At 31.6% G+C, this 21,281-nt stretch overlaps 1 protein-coding gene and 1 long non-coding RNA gene across 4 annotated transcripts in view; one reads left to right on the forward strand and one right to left on the reverse strand.

Annotated features, from left to right (window-relative positions):
- The window catches only part of LOC142326542 (pancreatic lipase-related protein 2-like), a 115,863-nt gene that overhangs the window by 55,715 nt on the left and 38,867 nt on the right, over positions 1-21,281 (reverse strand). The window lies entirely within an intron of this gene.
- The window catches only part of LOC142326544 (uncharacterized), a 227,598-nt gene continuing 206,941 nt past the window's right edge, over positions 625-21,281 (forward strand). For all 3 annotated transcript variants that reach the window (XR_012756801.1, XR_012756800.1, XR_012756799.1), the window contains exon 1: positions 625-831. This is a non-coding gene — a long non-coding RNA (uncharacterized LOC142326544). The remainder of the gene's footprint in view (positions 832-21,281) is intronic.

The following is a 21,281-nucleotide window of genomic DNA, read 5'->3' on the forward strand; positions in this document are numbered from 1 at the left end:
CGTACTAAATTTCACCGGATTAGCATAATTTTCCTTTTGTAGCTGCAGTATAATTTTATAGCCGAGAAAGTAAACATGTTATGCTTACTACCTATTTACTGATGATAATTTTTCAACTATCGAAATAGATACCTGGTTATAGATCTTTTGTTTTTATTAAATAATTCTTTGAACATTCTTTTTAAATATTTTATATTAATAACTATTTAACATAGCCTTTTCTTTGAATTTTATTAAAAATTACAAAATAAATTTATAAACCAGTGTATAATAATTATAAAATTAATACATAATTTTAGAGTTAATGGAGTTTTTTTTAATGTTATAAAATTAAATTCCTGTAGTTATTTTTAATATTGATTTTTTTTTTAATCCTGTTTGTTCTAATGTAAGAACAGCAAGTGTTAGTAATAATATTACAAAAAAAATAAAACATATAATATTGTTTAACAGTATTTGCAGATGTGTATTAAAAGGTTTTACAATTGAATGAACTACAATGTTTGTCGTTAACGGACTGTTGGATACCGACCGAACGTATATATAACTAATCTCGTAGTTGGTTTGAAAATTTGTGGTGGGGATAAGAAACAAGACATCATCGCTGCCGTTGATGTTGCCTGTTTGTCGCTAGGTAGCTCTCTTTACCTTTTTTTTTGTAACCTCCGAGACCGCTGTTAAGTACTACTTCAGAGGATGAGATGAATGACAATTTTTTGTAGTGTATGAAAATACCATGCCTGACTGGAATTCGAACCTGGGACCTCCGGATGAAAGACCGATACGCTACCAGTCGCGCCACGGAGACCAGCTCTCAGTAATTAGTACTCGGTAAGTTACAGCCGTCGTCTTTCGTGTATGTAGTTAACCTATAAATAGTCATAACTTGTATACATTTTTAATTAATGGTATTTAAACACCTTTTGATAAATCAACACCGATACTGTAGTTTCATTCATCATGACGAGGTATTAATTGGTTTGTATTGTTTTAAACATCGATGTTATCTTTATTATAGTGATTTTGTATTAACTGATTGTATTACATGCTTGTTTGCTTCTGATTTAACAACTGAAAATACGTGAACGTTGTTTTAAAAATTCATGTTTATTTCTATCAGTAAATTTACTTCGTCGAATTTTCAGTTACGTATGAGAATTTAATCTCTTTTTATCATTATGAAATATTACTTTAAGAATTATTAGTTATAATGTCAATTCTTTATTAAAAAAAAAATTACGCAGTTCCTTGCGTTTAACTTAGATAATTTTGATCATTCATTTCATAAATCTAGAAAAAATGTTTTTATTTGGATATAAGGATCATGTAATCGGTGGAATGTTTAATACATATTTTGCCGGTAATTTAACCGGTTTGATTATATTATCAATTGTTTTATATTCTGTTTCGACACAATTATTACGTCCTACAACTTTAGCTGTTTTAGAAATTTAATTTCTTTGTTTTATTCTACAGTTTTTCCTTCTATATATATCCCTCTATCAGCAAAGTAACTAGACATTTATGTTTTAATATATGTGCCCACCCATATATTTTGCTTCTGTACAAAATTCTTCCCTAAATTTCTCTCTTCTATTCGTCTTAAGACGTAATTTTTAATATCTTCCTGTATCATCACATTTCAACGTTTCAAGTTTCATTTTCAAACAATGGAAACAATTCAATTGACAATTCATTTTCTTTCCGTAGTCCGTATTTCAATACGATATCGTGTTACTTTTCACACAAATATTTCTAAAAATATCCATTTAATTTTTACATTTATATTTGACGCCTTTTTTTACGTGAAAGTTTTCTTTGTTTGTTCCAATTCGCTTTTGATGTCTGCATTACTTTGGCCATCCTTTGTAATTTTATTATTGAAATAACAAAATTTTCGTAATCATGGAATGTTGTGTTCACCTATTTTATTATTTAATTCTTTATTATCCTATTTTTTATCACCATTCATTATATTTGTTTTAGTGTTAATTTCAAATTGAGAACTTCTTTCTTAGTAATGAATCCACGCTATTCCGAGTTTCTTCATATCAATTAATGTTATTATAAAAGTAATAAAATTGAAAATTATAATTAATTTTCAATATCAGCCCGTTTAATTTTGTTCATTCTGTTAGTGTTAAATAATATTAGTTTTATAAAAATAATTTTTTGTAGGCTTATATTTTATTAAAATTTAATTGTGAATATGTTAACCCGTCTTCAGTGTGCTTTATTAATAGTTTATTTGTTGTTTCTTTTTCTTTTGTTCTCCCAGTATGTGTGAGTCGGAATGTGATTATTTAAATCAGTTACGTGGTTGTTTTTTTTTACCAATCATAACGATATTACTTTCGGTTGCATGGTGGTAGTAGGGGGTGGGGTGAAGATGAATTTTCTTTACGTTTTGAGGTATGAAGAGTACGAAAATACCATTCACTTAAATGGAGTTTCCTTATATATGTATAAAGTTTTTGATTCGGAAATCTCAAAAATAATTTCATTGAAATTTAGATATATTAGTGTATCTGAAGTTGTGCATGAGAAAATTTGATTAAGATCGGTGACTCGTTCTTGAGTTACGTTCAATTTAATAAATTAAATTAACGAAAAATCGGTCTTGCGAAAAACTGCGCAAGAATTTTATTTTTAAATATCATTCTGATGTTCCTTGAAACTCGTAGTTTCAACAATGTTCTGACCGTCTTGCGCATTGTGATACAGCGAGGTCGTTAGGCCGGATAACGTTTTCCTTTGCCGCCTGAGACAATTTACACGATTTATATTTTCTTTTCTGGTTACAGATATTTTTTTAAATTTATATTATTCTTACTAGTTTATATTTACATAATAAAATTAAACGTTATGTTATATTTACGTAGTTTTTCTATCTGAAAGATAAAAAAGGGTAAATCTGTCTTATCTAAGTATGCTTAAACCGGATGCAGGCGGAATTGTTACTGCGCAACTGTTGTATTATCATTTCTTGGCTCCCAGCCTGCTAAATTCTATTTAAAAACCATTATATTAATTTCTCAAACATAATATAATCCATCTTACCAGCACGTTGATATTTTCGCTAGATCTTTGGGCTTACTTGGAAGCCATCATTAATCATTTTAACCGCAATTAAATTGCTTAATTTTAATTTTAAAAAATTAATAGAATACGGTCACACACACAATCGTAATAATTTCATGAAAATCTTAGATATTTCTTATAAATATTATAATACTTCTAATTTGGAAAAATATCATATATATTATAATAATAAAAATTTAATTGATGAACAAAATTTTTTGAAAACGATATAATATTTAAAAAAATAAATATAAAGAAGTAGTAATTTAATTATTATCTCTTTCATAACATGGTTCCGTTTGATTTCGTTCTAATCCAACAGAGTTATATATATTCCTTCAGTGTACTAGTAGGACCGGGACAGTCATGACTGTTTTTAAATTTTAACTATGATTTTTTAAACTTTTGACTTTAAATATATTAATTTTAACTCCTGATGACATCTTCCGGGTAAGCCGAAAGATGTAGAGTACATATCAACGTGCTGATAAAGTGGATTATATTAATTGTTAATTTAACCATTATATTATTATAATATTATAACTATATGTTTAAAAAAGTTTTACTATTTCGCAAAATAACAAAAAAGTGTCGGAATCCCTCAAATTAATAATGAAAGTCTGAAGTAACTTATTATTAAAAACTATATTTATTTATACATACGCATATTTGTATGAGAAGTAATATTTATTCTAATTAACAATAATTCAACTCAATTTATTGTTTAGTCATCGGTCTTAACATGTTTTTCCTATCCTTGTTTCATAAAAAAAAACCATTGTATTCTTATTTACCTGTCAGATTTTTTAGTTTCTTTTCTTTGTTTTTAGCAATTACGCGATAAAATCGGTACTAATTTAAATGGAACTTTCTGAGGAGTTTAACGGCACTTATGTTTAATATATAATTACGTTTGATTATAACATTATTTAAAGGAATTTTTCCCCCATTCTGACAATTATTTAAAAAACTAAAGAAATAATATGTATTTAATTTCAAATGGGTTTTCAATTCAGTTTTTATTTTAGCAAATATATTTTAAGATTTACAAGGTACAGTTTTACTTTCCCGTCTCTAACTGTATTTGTGCTGCAGCAGCATAATGATAAAGGAAGTGTAGCGATCGGTCAACATCTTGGCTTTCGAGGTTTTTGCAAAATGACGACATTTAACGACCCTCTGAGTCCAAAAAAATAAAAATTTATTGTGTAGTGGTCGTAGAAAATTGACCTTATTACGATGAAAGAACTTATTAAGTTATTTAGAATTCCGAAGTCTCAACGGTTATGTGGGTGGTGGGATATTCAACAATTTTTCTAAACAGTTTTTGCCTCGTAATTCAAATATCCGTTTAACAAAAAAGTTAAAGTTTGGCTATATGGCCTATATTGCTATGGCTTATACGGCTATATCGGCCTGATTTTTGGTGCCATAGAACAAGGAGGATGATACCCATATACTTTTATTTTTTTAATTTACAATTTTTTTTTAATCTTTTATTTTAATTTTTTAGCTTCTATGAATAACATTACATCAAATCGTACCAATTTACTGAATCTAATAATTAGTTTAAAGCCTCAAAAGATAGAAGCTGTAAAAATATACGTTTTCAAAATTTTTTCTTCTAGAATGAAATTCCAACTGTATAAGCAGTCCTTACCTAGACGACATGGGAACTTAAATAAAAGGGATCCCATGAGACTCGATTTAAGAACTAAAAAAAAAAAAAATCCCTTTCGGCACGCCGGAAAGCGGAGGTAGATTTCACTGGTGCTAAGTAGGGGATAAAAAAGATTTCCGCCGTAAAGTCAAGAAGAACTTCAAATTTACTCAATACGACAATGATTGCATGTTAAAAAAGTTTCACATGTTTAGCATACGACAAGTCTTCTTCTTCTTCTTACAATTCCAGCAACATTTTGGACATCCCTTGCCGTAAAGGTTGGTCATATCAAAAATTGATTCAGACAAACGTTTTAGGTAATTTTTAGACGACTAACGACCCCTTTTATCCGATTCGATGCTTAGCCTATTAAGGAAGGTATGATTTTTTTGTCTTCGAAACCCCATATTTTCCACCCCCTGAACTAATGGTTGGTGATATCAAAACACCTTACTTAGAGATTTAGTTTTAGTTAGTTTACTTAAGTTTTAGGTCTTTATCCAAAGAATAGTAGGAACTTTAATCGATATTTTTCTTAATAAGAAAGTTATAGCGATATTTTGGTTTTTTTTCGAAATAGCCCCCCTCCATTTCATCTCCATGGTCTGATTTTGCACATTAACAAACTCGACCGAGATTTTGGGTCGTTATGTTTTATGTATCAATTTGAAAGTGATTGGCGCAAAATTACGGCAGTTACCTTATCCACAGGAAAGTGAAATATATATATATATATATATATATATATATATATATATATTTCACTTTCCTGTGGATATATATATATATATATACACATACGAATTGTGTGAAAAGTAATGAGACTGACTTTTTACTTACCAAAGTTTTTATTTTTTCAAACAACAATATTATCCCCTTCAAAGTAGTTCTCTTGGGCAGCTATACACCAACGGAGTCGTTTTTCCCACTCCTGGTAGCAGCGCTGGAAGGTTTCAACTGGTATGGCTTTTAACTGGTCGGTCACAGTCTTTTGAATGTTCTCCAGAGTTCCAAAATGACGTCCTTTTAAGACACGTTTCAATTTCGGGAAAAGGAAAGAGTCACAAGGTCTGAAATCAGGTGAATAGGGGTAGGGGGGGGTTGAGGAACCGTAGGAATGCTTTTTGAGATCAAAAATTCCGTGATGGAAATGGCCGTGTGACACGCAGCATTGTCATGATGAAGCATCCACTTGTCTGCAATGTCTGGTCTCACGCGAATCACTCTTTTCCTGAGCCTTTCAAGGACACCTCTGTAAAACACTTGGTTGACAGTTTGTCCTGGAGGAACAAATTCTTTATGCACGATACCCCTACTCTCAAAAAAGCAAATCGGCACGGTTTTGATCTTTGATTTGCTCATTCGACATTTTTTAGGTCGAGGATATGACGGAGTGTACCACTCTCCGCTTTGTTTCAGGGTCGTACTCAAATATCCAGGATTCATCACCTGTGATCACACGATTGAAGAATTCTTGGTCGTTGTCAATCCTCTCAAGAAGATCAACGCACACGTTTCTTCTATTGTCCTTCTGCTCCGTTGTGAGGTTTCTCGGCACCGATTTCGCAAACCTTACGCATGTCCAAATCGTCTGTCAAAATTTGATGTACGGTGAAAGTGTTTAAATTTAACCGTTCACTCATCATCCTTATTGTTAAACGACGGTCTGATCTCACAAGAACCCTCACACGCTCAACGTTTTCATCAGATTTTGAAGTCAAAGGTCTCCCTGAGCGAGGTTGATCTTCAACGTGTTTTCGGCGTTCTAAAAATGATTTGTGCCAGCGGAAAACTAGTGCTTTTGATAAGCAGTGTTCCTCATAGGTCTGTTTCAACTTTTCAAAGGTTACAGTCGCGGATTCCCCAAGTTTAACACAAAACTTGATTGCACAACGTCACTCTAAATTCCGATTCTCCATTTTCGTAACTCACAACAAAAACACAACTTCACTGATGGCGCTGTCAAAAATAATGTGTTGGCTGAACGGAGTTGAAACTCGTACTGAGCATGTGGAAGGGATGAACAAACCGGTCTAGCACAGACCGGTAGACACAGCGTTGCCAGATCGCTCGCAGTGTTACCAATCTCATTACTTTTCTCACACACACCACTCTCTCTCTCTCTCTCTCTCTCTCTCTCTATATATATATATATATATATATATAGATGTATAAACTTTTGAACTGATGGTGGTTTTGAGGTCTGGGGGATGTGAAACGAGAAGATATGTCGAAATTTTCCTGAAGTCGAATCATGGTACCAATTACAATAGGTAGCTCTCTTATGAAATCTACCTAAAATAAATGAATTATTTAATTTCTGTTTTTTATTAATTCAATATAATAGTAATTTTCTCAAAGAAAAAACCATGCCCCAAAATATTTTGCTATGAATTAAAATTTTTTCTTAACTATATATTTAATCATTGCATCATTTTTAATATAAAAACTTATTTTGATCAAGTGAATCCAGTAAGACCTAATTTTTTTTTTTACTTTTTTTGAATATCAAAATTCAAACATTTTTGAATTAGATCTTTTTCGTATTTGTTTGTCAAATCTGCTTCATGTATTCGGTCAAATAAACCAATAAAAACACTACTTTTAGTATTATTATTAATAGTAATTTTAATCATTAATAAACACGTGTAACTAAAATCCTCGTCGCGGCTTCGCCCGCGTTATATGGTTATTTACTTTTCCCGTCGCGGCCCATTTTATTTTATGTTTATTAGTCAAGTAAACTGGAGGTAAATGCAAACAGCCGCGTCGTACATACAGTAACGGTACCAGTGACTGTGTTGCTTGAGCCCTCGCACCATTGCACCCCTAAGAAATTGAAAGTAAAAAAAAACAAAAACCGTAAATGTTTTTTAGCTATTTATTTGAAGAGCATTTGCAAGCCAAAATCTACTTAATATCTGGTTTAGTATAGTCGGAAATGGGGAAAATTTGCAATCATTATCAAATTTTTTTTACCTTTATTTACTCCTTTCAAGATCGAATTTTAAAATATCTAGAAATTATGTTTTAGATATTTATATGAAGATACGCCCCAAAAATCAAATAGATATCTTCATTTTTATTACCGAAAAATTAAAAAAAAGACGGGTTTCAAAATATAATCCATTTTAACTCTTTCATTTTGGAATTTTAAAAAATCTAGAAATTTATTTTAGAAATTCATATGAAGTTAACACATACCAAAAATCAAGTTGATATCTACATTTTTTATTAAGAAATTTAAATAAATAACGGAGTTTCAAAAAAAAATTGAAACAATTAATTTTAATATTATACCCCTACTATAAAAATCTAGAAATTGGTTTTAGATATTCATATACACGCCAAAAATCATGTTTATATCTTCATTATCACGAAATAAAAAAATTGTAAATTTCATTGTTACTCCAATTTAACTCTTAAACTCGGAATTTCAAAAGATCCTTTCTTAGTGTTCACTTAATATGGCCGTAAAAAGAACATGTATAAACATTTTCTTCAATTTATCTTTAGTAATTTTTGTTGGGCGTTAATTATAGATCACTCACGACATGATGTCTTATATAAATAAATAATAATATTCACAATTTTTATTTATTTTATTTTAATTTAAAAAAATTATTAACCTCATTTCACGAAATATTGTTTGATTTTTGCATTAATAAAAACTGAATAATAACAATAACGCAATTTTTATTTAAAATTAAGTAAATTTTACTTAATTTTATTTCCATTTTAAAATTTCGTTGAAAACAAGGAACAGGGGCAAAAATATTTTGCAAATTTTGTCGACCTTTTTTTGAATAAAAAACCTTCAAGTGAAATAAATTTAACGACTTTAATAAATAAATGAATAGTCGTTTCATTTCAGTATACCCTCTACATCCTACATCCCTAACAATTTGTTTTACATATAGTTACTTTGAGTTATATGTTGATTAATCGTTAAATTTACGAAGGTTATTGAAGTTTTTTTTTTTTACTTCAGTAGCAAATAACATCATTGACATAGACATTAATCAACAATAAAATTAAACTTAAATAAATTAAAATTAGCATTACTTTTTTTTTGTCTTCAGTCATTTGACTGGTTTGATGCAGCTCTCCAAGATTCCCTATCTAGTGCTAGCCGTTTCATTTCGGTATACCCCCTACATCCCACATCTCTAACAATTTGTTTTACATATTCCAAACGTTGCCTGCCTACACAATTTTTTCCTTCTACCTGACCCTCTAATATAAAAGCGACTATTCCAGGATGCCTTAATATGTGGCCTATGAGTCTGTCTCTTTTTAACTATATTTTTCCAAATCCTTTTTTCATCGATTTGCCGCAACACCTCTTCACTTGTCACTTTATCCACCCACCTGATTTTTTACATTCTCCTATAACACTGCATTTCAAAAGCTTCTAATCTTTTCTTCTCAGGTACTCCGATCGTCCAAGTTTCACTTCCACATAAAGCGACGCTTCAAACATATGCATTCAACAATTTTTTCCTGACATTTAAATTAATTTTTGATGTAAACAAATTATATTTCTTACTGAAGGCTCGTTTCGCTTGTGCTATTCGGCATTTTATATCGCTCCTGCTTCGTCCATCTTTAGTAATTCTACTTCCCAAATAACAAAATTCTTCTACCTCCATAATCTTTTCTCCTCCTATTTTCACATTCAGCGGTCCATCTTTGTTATTTCTACTACATTTCATTACTTTCGTTTTGTTCTTGTTTATTTTCACGCGATAGTTCTTGCGTAGGACTTCATCTATGCCGTTCATTGTTTCTTCTAAATCCTTTTTACTCTCGGCTAGAATTACTATATCATCAGCAGCAAATCGTAGCGTCTTTATCTTTTCACCTTGCACTGTTACTCCGAATCTAAATTGTTCTTTAACATCATTAACTGCTAGATGTATGCTTTATGAACTATTTATTTATTACTTTCCCGAATATAACATTTACCGCTTTTCTTTAGAGAAACTGGTAATACAGCAGTTACCAGTCGGTTATTTCCGGTGGCTGTTGCTAATTCATGATGAATTTCTTTTTTAAAGAAAAATGAAATTGTAATGTTTTTAAATTATTTTACACCTTTTCTTAAATGCTCGTTATATAATTAGAAGCAGAAAATTTGATTTATTTCCTGTATTTATTTTATTTCATATGTAGCTTGTAGCATACTAATTAAACTTCTTCATAATTTTTTTCATATAGATAAAAGCCAGGTTTTCTTTACTAAGCAATAAATAACAATGAAGTGTAAATCTCTTTGCTATGTAACTAGATTTCAATTTTTGTACTGCAGCGATACTAAACAATTTTAACGTAAACTTTCCAGATTGTGATAGAAGATGATGATTTATTTAATTAATCGATGATCTTATGCAGTGTTTTATTATTTATAATAAAATTATATTTTTAGTTAATTAAGTAATTCAGGAAAATCAGGTTACGTTTCCCTTGATAACTATATTACCCAGTTTAATTTTCAGTACTGCTTAGTTTTTTGTAAAGTAACTTTAATGTGCGTCACGAAAGAAAAGCTTATCTTTAAAGAATTAGCCAAATTTTGGATGTCGGGGGGTTTTTTCTGGCTTGATGTTTCATGAACCCCCTTCTAACCAAAAACTACAATTTAACATTGAAAAATTCGCGAAAGATGTATGTAGTCTGTTTTTTGCTTTATACCTCCTGCCTAGATAAATCGATTTGGATGAAATTTGGAACGTATAATAATTTGGCCACAATTATATAAGGGGATAAAGAAATACGGATCTCATCGATTCTCGTTTCTCAAAGTATAATAGAAATTTTTGACTGCCCTACTTTTGGGGGAGTAGGGCGAGGACCAGAGACCGGGCTACTCTGGAACTTAGATTTCAAGGGGAAAACTGGCCATTCACAAGCGGCGAGTCAATGTGGCGAAAGCCGCATTGTCGGACCGTGTGGGAGTTCCTTGATGCGGTTGCTTTATTCAACCGACATCAATAGTTTACCTAAGGGAAAAGACTTCTACCGCACTGCTGTGTGAAGCTAACCTAGAGATATATATGGCTGACCACCAGCCAATTAAGGCTCCAAGCGCTTTAATATGGTGGACAGGTACTGGCTGGTATTCAGCAACCTAGGCGTGGCAGCTAATTGCTATCTAGACGAAGTAAAAGTAAATTTTAATATATGGATCTCAAATATATTTTTATTAGTTGACGGGGTACGCCTACCCATTTTAGTAAATATATATGACAAGTGAGCGGTTGGGACACGTAAGCCGCTGGTGTATGGTATCGCGCTTAGTCCGCTCATGCTGTTAGATAAGCTCTAAGAGCTATTTACGACACTGGTCGCTAAATTTTTTCGAAGTTCAGTAGCCGTTTGTGGCACAGACATTCAGTCGCATGCCTTAGGGCGACCGAATGGGTGGCCCCATTCGGTCGAAATATTTCTCCTGAAATGCCAAGCAAAAAGAAATGCCAAGAAAACCAATATTTCCGGTTGTTTTGGTCTTCTAACCTTCATAAAGGGGTATGGGCAAAATATCAATTTTTGTCATTTCTGGATTAAAAATCATACACTTAATACTAATTAAATGATTCTATTAAATTATTATGTCACTTAGGTTATATATTTAGGCGACTTCAGTACTTTTTCGTTTTACGGCCTCCTACTTTTTTTCCGCATTTTTTAACATAAAATTTACTTAATATAGCATGTTTTATAATAATTGATGAATAGAACGTTAAATACCGTAGTAACTGTGTAACTCAATAAAAACAATCCAATAATATATTAGAGAAAAACACAAACATGCTGTATTATAGTGGTCATTTTAAGCAGTCTCATATTAACATATTTTACATGTTAAATATTAATAATTATCTAATCTAACCGAACTGTTTTTTGTTTGTTAAAGAGGTGGGGAATCACTAACGGACGCCTAAGCAGTGTCGGACTTGGGCAGGTGCCGCCAGAATACCCCATCATACGCAATCCATAAAGTCGGTCCAAGTACTGACCCCTACGGAACACTCCTTTCGATGATTCGCTCAACTATCCCATTCTTCACTTCGCAGCACAATTTACCCCCGGTCAAATACGACATTATAATTTTTGTTATATATGGAGGAATTTTGCGTGTTATCAAGGCCCTGCCTATTGCTGCGTGTGAGACACTGTTGAAGACGTTTCTCACATCAAGAGTCACCAATACGCATAGACTGCCTCTGACCCGGTTTTCTTCTCTCCTGATGATCCCTTCAGCTCTTCGACGGACAGTAGCCACTGCATCAAGGGCCGATCTACCCCTCCGAAAACCATATTGATTCTCGGAGAAGCCGCCCTTTTCTTCGTTTGCATCTCCTAATCTCCGTTGAATCATCCGATCAAACAGCTTGGCTAGAGCGTCGATCATGGCGAGAGGTCTGTATGATGAAGCAGGTCCGGGTCCTTTCCAGGCTTTTGAACAAGGACTAGTCTTTGTGTTCTCCATTTTCCTGGGAAAATGCCCTCCTTTAGGCAGGCGTTGTATACGTCCAATATCGTATTGGACCAAGCCCAGGCCGCCACCTTTACAACTAAGTTCGGTAGATGATATGGGCCAGGAGATTTGTCCGCTTACATGCGGGCAACTGTCGCCGCGAGTTCGGCATCGGGAGTTCCGTTCCTGTCTCGATATATTCCGTCAGTGCGTCCCCTTGTGGGAAGAGTCCCTCTATAATGCGTCTAACTATTCAAAATATTGCTATTAATTAGTCAAGATAACGAACGTAGGTTAAGTTTGGTTAGACTGTATTTATAATTTCTTTGCAAATACTCACTGATTTGGAAGAGTTTTGCCTCTGTTGTACTTTCTTTTTGAAAGTGAGGACTCGTCTATTTGTACCGTCATTCCTGGACCACCTTTTTAATAAATGATCAGCACACACATCTCTTTCAGGTACATTAACCTGCGCTCGCTAACCCTCCCTAATTAACCTTGACTGATATGTAAAATATGTTAATAATTTTAAAATGACCGGTATAAAACAGCATTCCGTGTATTTTCTCTAATGTTTTATTCATCAGTTACTATAAAACATGCTATATTAAGTAATTTTTATGTGAAAAATGTCGGCGGCGTAAAACGAAAACGTACTCTACAATTTCATTCAGGAGTTGGCTTAATAAAACTTATTTTGACAGTTATTGTTTTGTTTTGATATATTCAGATATCAACCAATTTTTTACGTTAATTACTGAATATTTATCATTAATGCCATGTAAGTTTAGTTACAATAAGTCAAGGGGTTCCAGCCGGCCTCCGTGGCGTGAGTGGTAGCGTCTCGGCCTTTCATCCGGAGGTTCTGGGTTCGAATCCCGGTCAGGCATAGCATTTTCACACACGCTTCATTCATCTTTATCCTCTGAAGAATGCCTAATGGTGGATCCGGAGGTTAAATAAATAAAAAAAAGAAAAAAGGGTTCACTATGGAGTTCCGTATCTTGGTAGAATTTTTTTATACTTGTTTGTTATCGCACCACCAGTTTTTTAATTTTTTTCATGCAACTTCTAACGTATTAAACGTATTACTACAGGATATTTAACAATATGTCTGTTAGCGAGCGAAGCGAGCGTAGGATGTTTGGTTAGATTATGTTTATTCCGTGTTCTGATGAATCGTACGTATAATCTAACCAAATATAATCTACGCTCGCTAACTTCGTCTAATTAATAATATGCTGTTTAAAGTTAATTAGACGAGGTTAGCGAGCGAAGCCAGCGTAGTTTATGTTTGGTTAGGTTATGTTGATTATACGTACGATTCGTCAGTACATGGAGTCAACATAATCTAAAATGTTTTGTAATTTTCCGAAATAAAAAGTATTAATCATTTTCTCATGAAATCTGAAGTTGCATCGAAAAAAGTGGTGCAATAACAAACAAGTACCATAAATTTTTTTTTACGTAATTCTGTACTTATATCGATTGAAACTTATAAGTCCTGGAATTTACATTTGAATTAGTTCAGTATTCAGAATTGAATTCTTTATTGGCTTTTTTCTTGTATTGATTTAAACGCTTTACAATACTATTTAGATGTTTTATATTACTATATTAAGGTACGTAAATAGTTTCATAATTTTAATTAACAACATAAGGGCGGAAAAATCCCAATTAAAACTATTGGAAATTGTAGTCTTTGGATAAAGTCTCTGGAAATTAAAGTCTGTTGAAAATTAATTAATGTCTTTGTAAAGTACAGAAGCTTCATAGTGAAAGATAAAACTGAAAGATCAAAGTACAGACAAAACTGCACTCTTCTGTACCTTTCCTCAAAAAACGGTTGACATTAATAGCAGTTTTATTGAAAAATGTTCTTTTTTCACAACTAGTTTCCATTTCGTTATTAACAGGGATTATGAAACTATCTAAATATCACTATAATTTCGTCGGCCTCCATGGCGCTAGCGGTAGCGTCTCTGTCTTTCATCCGGAGATGCCGGGTTTGAATCCCGGTCAGACATGCCTTTTTGACGCACAAGAAAATTGCCATTTCATTTCATCCCGAGTTGGTCTAGTAATAACCTCGTCATCACAAATCAGCTGATTTCGAAGTCGAGAATTCTAAGGTTCAAATCCTAATAAAGGCTGTTGATTTGAACACTAGATCGTGGATATCGGTGTTCTTTGGTGGTTTGTTCAATTAACCGCACATCTCAGAAACAGTCGATCTGAGACTGTACAAGACTACATTTCATTTACATTCATATATCCTCTGAAGTAATATCTTATGGTAATTCTGGAGGATAAACAGAAAAAGAAAAAGAAACATTGAATAACGAAAAAAAAAATTACCTTTGATGAGAACTGAAATACTTTTATTTTTTTACATGTTCCATCGTTCAAAATCGATTATTAGAAAAAAAAAATAAAAATCTGTTGGTAAAAGTACGTAATATTTTATGTAATCTAGTAATTAAGTTGTTGAAAGTTAAAATTGCACTACCGGGAATACAGGTAAAGAACGGGATATCTTTTTATGTACGTGTACTTTACTGTAATAATTACAGGTTGGTTTTTAAAATAAATTAAGTTTCTCATATAAATTAGTAAGGTTGATTCGTTCGTAAGAAATATAATCCTTTAAAACAAAATTCATGCTTAATATCATAATAAAAGGTAGTATGCTTCAAACCCGTTCTATTGTAAATAAACCAATACTGATATTTGCATATATATTTCCATTTGTTCTGCGCGTATATGTTTTTTATTTTTAAATTATTAATTATTTCTTATGAATATTATATATGATAAACAGTAATTACATTCACATATTGGTATAATTTTATAATTATTTTATATAAAATTTGATTTATCATTTATTTTATTCATAGGATATGAAACATGTTATGGTAATTAAAATAAATTAGTTTTCCTTTGTAAGTACGAATTAAATTTAACAATAAATTTAACAATTTTTATAGGGTGTGTATGAAATGGAACTCTATTTTTTCTGTTAAGTTACAATAATGAATGCTATACTAGCTTCCTTTGATTATTTTGTTCTTTCACTCAATCTGTACTTGCAACATAATAATTTAGTAAAATTTTTCAATATTATTTTATATAACCGATAATTTACTACTAATTTCATTTAGGAAGAAGTTATTAATGTATATTTATTTTAAATTATACGTATTTTATTATATAAATAACTAAAATAAAATCACTCAAAAAAAAAACAAAAAAACGTAAATAATGTTGTATTTGAATTCAGCACAAATATTTGTAATTGATTTAAACGTTATTATTATTATTTTTTTCTTTATTAAAAAAACTTAATTATTATATTTACTGGTTTAATATTCTATTTCCAGACTTACTCGACAGTTAATAAATGAAAGCTACTTCTCTACATTTCCTGTTTTCTTATAATTTAGCATATAATTATATCGAGCACTTCATGATTGCGTTGTATTTTTATTTCTTAATATACTAATTAAAAATTAGTTACGGCACAATATTAGAATCAAATTACTCTATTTTTTTTTTTAAATACCGATTATTATTATACAATATTATGTTTGCAATTATTGAAAACAAAATATATATATATATATATATATATATATATATATATATAATTATATACTCGTATAAGCTAACAACAAAGTTGTAATACTTTCCTGGCATTGGTTATTTAATCTTATATAGTGAAAAAATGATACATAAAAAAATTTAAAAAAATCGATATTTTTAAACTTTGATCGGATCTCCCATCACCGAAATTACCCTCAAAGTATTTTTTTTTTTTTTTGAGCCACTGGCGCCACTACCATAGGAAGATGTAAAAAAATTCGGTTAAAAATATGCAATAGATAAAAATTTAAGAGTATTAAGTTATTAAGCTTCAAACACGCCAACAAACATATGTATGTTTGTATGTACGAACATTATTTCCCACTTTCGTTTTGTTTTTGAAGGTCATGGTTCATTAAACGTCGAAAAATAAAAAAAATCCCATATCCCATTTTTGATTGATTTTCATACTTTCCTTCTTGCAGTATAGCTCTAGAGTTATGATGCTAGGAAAGTAATGTATATTATGTAAATTATTATTATATCGCTTTTCAAATCATTTAATTAATGTAGAGTGTACATAGCCTAAGGCTATGACAGTCCTAACCAAAACAGCGCTATTTAACATTTTTCTCATCTACTTTCTAAAGCAGTGTATAGAACCTCTAAAATAACTTCTTAATGGTAGTAAAACATTAAATAAATAAAATTAAGCAAATATTTCTAACTAAAAACCATCCATCTGTTTTTTGGTAACAGACCACGGTTTTTGGTGTTCTTTAAACCACTTTTCGATTTATTTTTTAAGGTTATTCTAGCCAGAAAATTTTATGTCAATTTTTTTTGATGTTTAAAATGATGTATCGTAACAGATTCTATTTAAAATATTTTGCTATCCCGGGAGCCCCCTTGGTTCTTGGGTGTAGTGAACTCATATCAAAAATAATTTCAAAATATGAGCAGTTACTGAGTTTAATTTTTATGTTTTATATTAAAAGGCTATTTAAGGGATGCCATAACTTTGACCCTAAATTTGTTAAGTACCGTTACCATAATGTATGGGATATCTGAAATGAACCGAAAGTTAATTTAAAAAATGATATAACCTTTTGCAACAATAAAAAAATCACAGGTTTACGGATTAAATTGAGATGTGAAGTGTTTTCTCTATTGTTTTCTTCACCAAACTAGATATGTATAGTTTTAGATCGGCTTTCCAAGCTTATCGAAATGCAGGTGATTTCCAGTCCCGTAAAACCTTTTGGTCATCAAAGGGATGGGCTTTACACTGAAAATTGTATGATTGTTTAAATTATATATACATATGTGTATGTAAGTACTAGTATATCACGACGTTCTTCCGGGACTGTCACAACCTATTCTACTCGTCAAAATAATGGAAAAAGAGCATATAAACTTATGTCGTAAAATGCTCGTTTGCGAGTTACGCCTAGTGAAAAATTTCGCTTGGATTTTAGCTATCCCGGTGAAATGAGGTCGAAACTGACATTTTTTCGATGTTAATTAAGGAGCAAACTTAGTGATTTCCTCAGAGTGACCCTCAGGTGTCGCGCAGCCGGCAACCTAGTGTAGGGCCGGGAAGGGTGGCCTCTCAGTGGAGGGATGTAGTGGTCGTCCAGAAGGGAGGGCTACTGCATCTTGATGAAACTGAGAGGACCCCGACGGGAAGCCAAAATCGGCAAGACACAAACGGATGTCGTGGCAGTCGACTGCCACGACATCCTGACATTCCTGCGCATAGCCTAACGGCAGAGGCCGGGGATGTTGGGGGTGTTTAAAAAAGGATAAAAAAAAGTAGGGGATAATAAAGATTTCTACCGTAAAGTTAAGAACTTCAAATTTACTCAATACGACAATGATTGCACGTGAAAAAAGTTTCATTGTTTAGCATACGACAAGCCCCATCTTCTTACACTTCTAGCAACATTTTGGTCATCCCTTACCGTGAAGGTTGGTCATAAACAAAAGTTATTTTATACAAAAGTTTTAGGTAATGTTTAGAGGACTAACGACCACTTTAAACCATTTCGATACTGTGCCTATTGAAGTGTGATTTTTTTGTCTTCAAAACCTCGTTTTTTCTACCCGCTGGACCAATGGTTGGTGATATCAAAAAATTTTACTTAATTAAATTTTAGGCCCTTATCAAAAAAAATAGTAGGAACTTTAAATGAATTCGATATTTTACTTAATAAGAAAGGTATAGCGATATTTCATTTTTTCAAAAAAGCCCCCCCCCCCCATTTACACCCCTCATGGTTTGATTTTGCTCATTAACGAACTCGACTGAGATTTTGGGTCGTTATATTTTATTTATCAATTTGAAAGTGATTGGCGCAAAATTACGGCAGTTATCGTGTCCACAAGAAAGTGATATATATATATATATATATATATATATATATATATATATATATATATAAACATTTGGAACTTTTGGTGGTTTTGTGGTCCGGGGGATGTGAAATGCGAAGATATGTCGAAATTTTCCGGAAATCGAATCATGATACCCATTACAATAGGTAGGTAGCTTTCTTATTAAATCTACCTAACAGTATAAGATAAGTTGAATAAAACAAATAAAAGTTAGCAGAATTCGAATTTTATTTATAAATAGTGTTTGTACAATATAATGAAGATGTAATCAGCAAATCATCACAATAATTCATTTCTTAGATTCACAATCTTATAATTTATGAAACTTCAATAAAATAATCAAAAATCTAAAAGAAAAAGTAGATATAACTAAATCAAAATGAGGTGAAAAAAATTCATTTCTATTAAAACAGAAACACAAAGTATTATGGGCACTGCCAGCAAAGCAGAAAGCTTGTGCGCTAGCAGAGAGAAAATATTTAATGTAAAAAAAACACCAAATTCTTTTTTGGTGATGTGAAAATTTGTGGACAAAATTTACTGTTAAAAATTGCTGTTAAAAAAAAAAAAATGAAATTATTCAACATTCGTAAAATAAAAATTATTTAGATAATAATTTCTTGTACTAGTGTTAGACAATAACTTTTTATTAATGATAGAAATACAATAAATTACTTGAAAAATTATTTATTTCAAAGTTGGCAATAAAATAACAGCGTTAATCATTCTGTAACGTTCATTAAGTATATCGGGTATTGTAAACTGTGCTGTCGTTACCGGAGGCTTTCTGTGAATTTTAGTTTGAACGTGATCGTCATTCATGTATTAGCGTACTTATTTACAACAGAGGAATACACTGATATGATATTCATTTTGGTTGTTTGTAATGGTAATGCTACAGCTGCTGCAGTAGAATATGAAGTATTTTTTCCGAATCGTAGGATTCCTCATACCAAAACAGTCAGCGCGAATTTTCGCAATCTTTGGAAAACAGATTCACTCCCTAGTATTCGTACCAGCTACGAACGGTCTGTCCACAACGACACTGCTATTGATGAAATTATTATCGATGCAGTTCAACGCAGTAAAGGCGTTACACAAGTCTTTGTAAAGCGGATCGGAGTTTCGCATTCGATACTTTGATCATAAATAGCCAGTTAAACATCTAACCCAGGAGAAGTTCCGCTTCGCTTGTAGTTCTGCAACTAATGGAATACAAATCGACAACTTTACAAGTATTTTTTGTTTACCAGGATGTAAATTTCACTCGAGATGGCGTCAGAAACTTACGTAATGATCATACGTGGGCAGAAGTAAATCCTCATGAAACGGTGAAAGGCAATTTTCAACACCGATTTAGCGTCAATTTATAATCCGGCCTTCTTTAAAATCAGCTGTTTGGACCGTTCATATTACCTAGCCGCTTAAATTCTGAGGTCTACTTGCATATTCTTCAAAAAGAATTGCCTCATTTCCCTTAGCGCTGAGGTGTGAAGTATACTTCCAGCACGATGGTGTGTCTTCTCTTGTGCCGTTTCAACTCTTAAATCGCCATTTTCTTGAGAAATGGATCGGTCGTGGAGGTCCACTTTCCTGGCCACCAAGATCTCCTGATCAAAAAACTTTAGATTTTTGTGACCAGGGGTGGGTGGATTCAAAAAAAAAATATATTCTCGTGAGGAATTAATTATCCGCATTATGGATGCGGATGAGCAACTTAAGGACAGCCCTGAAGAACAAAAAAGTGGAACAGAAGTGTGCCAAGAAATATGTTGAAAACGGCGGGCACATTTTTAAACATTTATTATAAACTGATACGTGTATATTGCACTTTGGTCTAGTATATTGTTTCCAATAAAATTCAAATTTTTTTTAACTTTTCTTTGTTTTATTCAACTTATCTTGAACCATTATGTTGACAATTAAATTCTCTACAAATATTTTTTTAAAAAGTCTTACGTGTTTATTAACCATTTAACAAAGTTATTTTGTACATCAAACAATAAAAAATAGTGTATTTTTATCCCAGTTTATAGGTTTTCACTCAAGATTTCTCAAAAATAACTGCAGATCTATTTTATTCGATTTTTCTGATAAAAACACATAAGTAATCGCTAATTCTGTTACTTAATTAACGTCCAAAAAATGTCAGTACGACCTCATTTCACCGGGGTAACTGAAATCTTTTATTAGCCGTTAACTCGTAACGAAGCATTTTGGGATATATGCTTAACTTTTTCCGTTACTTTAACGAGTAGAATAGGTTATAAAAGTCCCGAGAGAACTTCATGATACACTTTGTATATAAAAATCTAGTACTGCAAAGCAGTTATTTTTAATTTATAACTTTCTTCCGTTATTAGTTCTATTATTTAACATTAGTAAAAGTAAAGCCGTTGGAATATTTTAACTTAACACTATATTACATTTTCCTTTGATAATACACTTTGTTAATTTATTATTATTACTCGCATGACTTTTGATATTTTTTACACATTCTAAATAACTTTATCGGTACTGGTCTCAACACACTGACTTTATGACTCAACGGAAATCGACAATCAGGATAAATATGGTCATGTTAAACTATAGTAGTCGCATTATGTCGTTGCCAGGATGTTTAAAACTTAAATAACAAACTGCGTAATAAAGATAAATAATTGAGATGCGGTTTTATTTTATATCTAAAAGACATATTCGTAATCTAATTTTATGACTGAAAACATTTTTTTTAAATAATTTAACACGAAAAATTAATTAGTTATACTAACCGCTTAATTATTTTACATCACTGTTCTTGCCAGATTTTGTTTTTTTTTAATCACGATTTATTACATGCAGGCCGTTTAAATGCAGTCAGTAGTAAGATAAATAATATTTTAAAAGTATTACTTACAGCACCTGTGAATATGAGTTTTATAGTTTTGGCAAGTATAAGCAATTTATTGTTTATTTATCCATAAGATTTTTGAAAAACCTTTTGAGATTTATAAAATCTTTTTGTATGTTTAAATTAACGTTCACCAAACTAGAAATTACAATAAACATATTTAAAACCCTTATTTTATAAAAAAATAA

This window comes from Lycorma delicatula, chromosome 6 (assembly GCF_047948215.1).
Source record: "Lycorma delicatula isolate Av1 chromosome 6, ASM4794821v1, whole genome shotgun sequence".
NCBI lineage: Eukaryota > Metazoa > Arthropoda > Insecta > Hemiptera > Fulgoridae > Lycorma > Lycorma delicatula.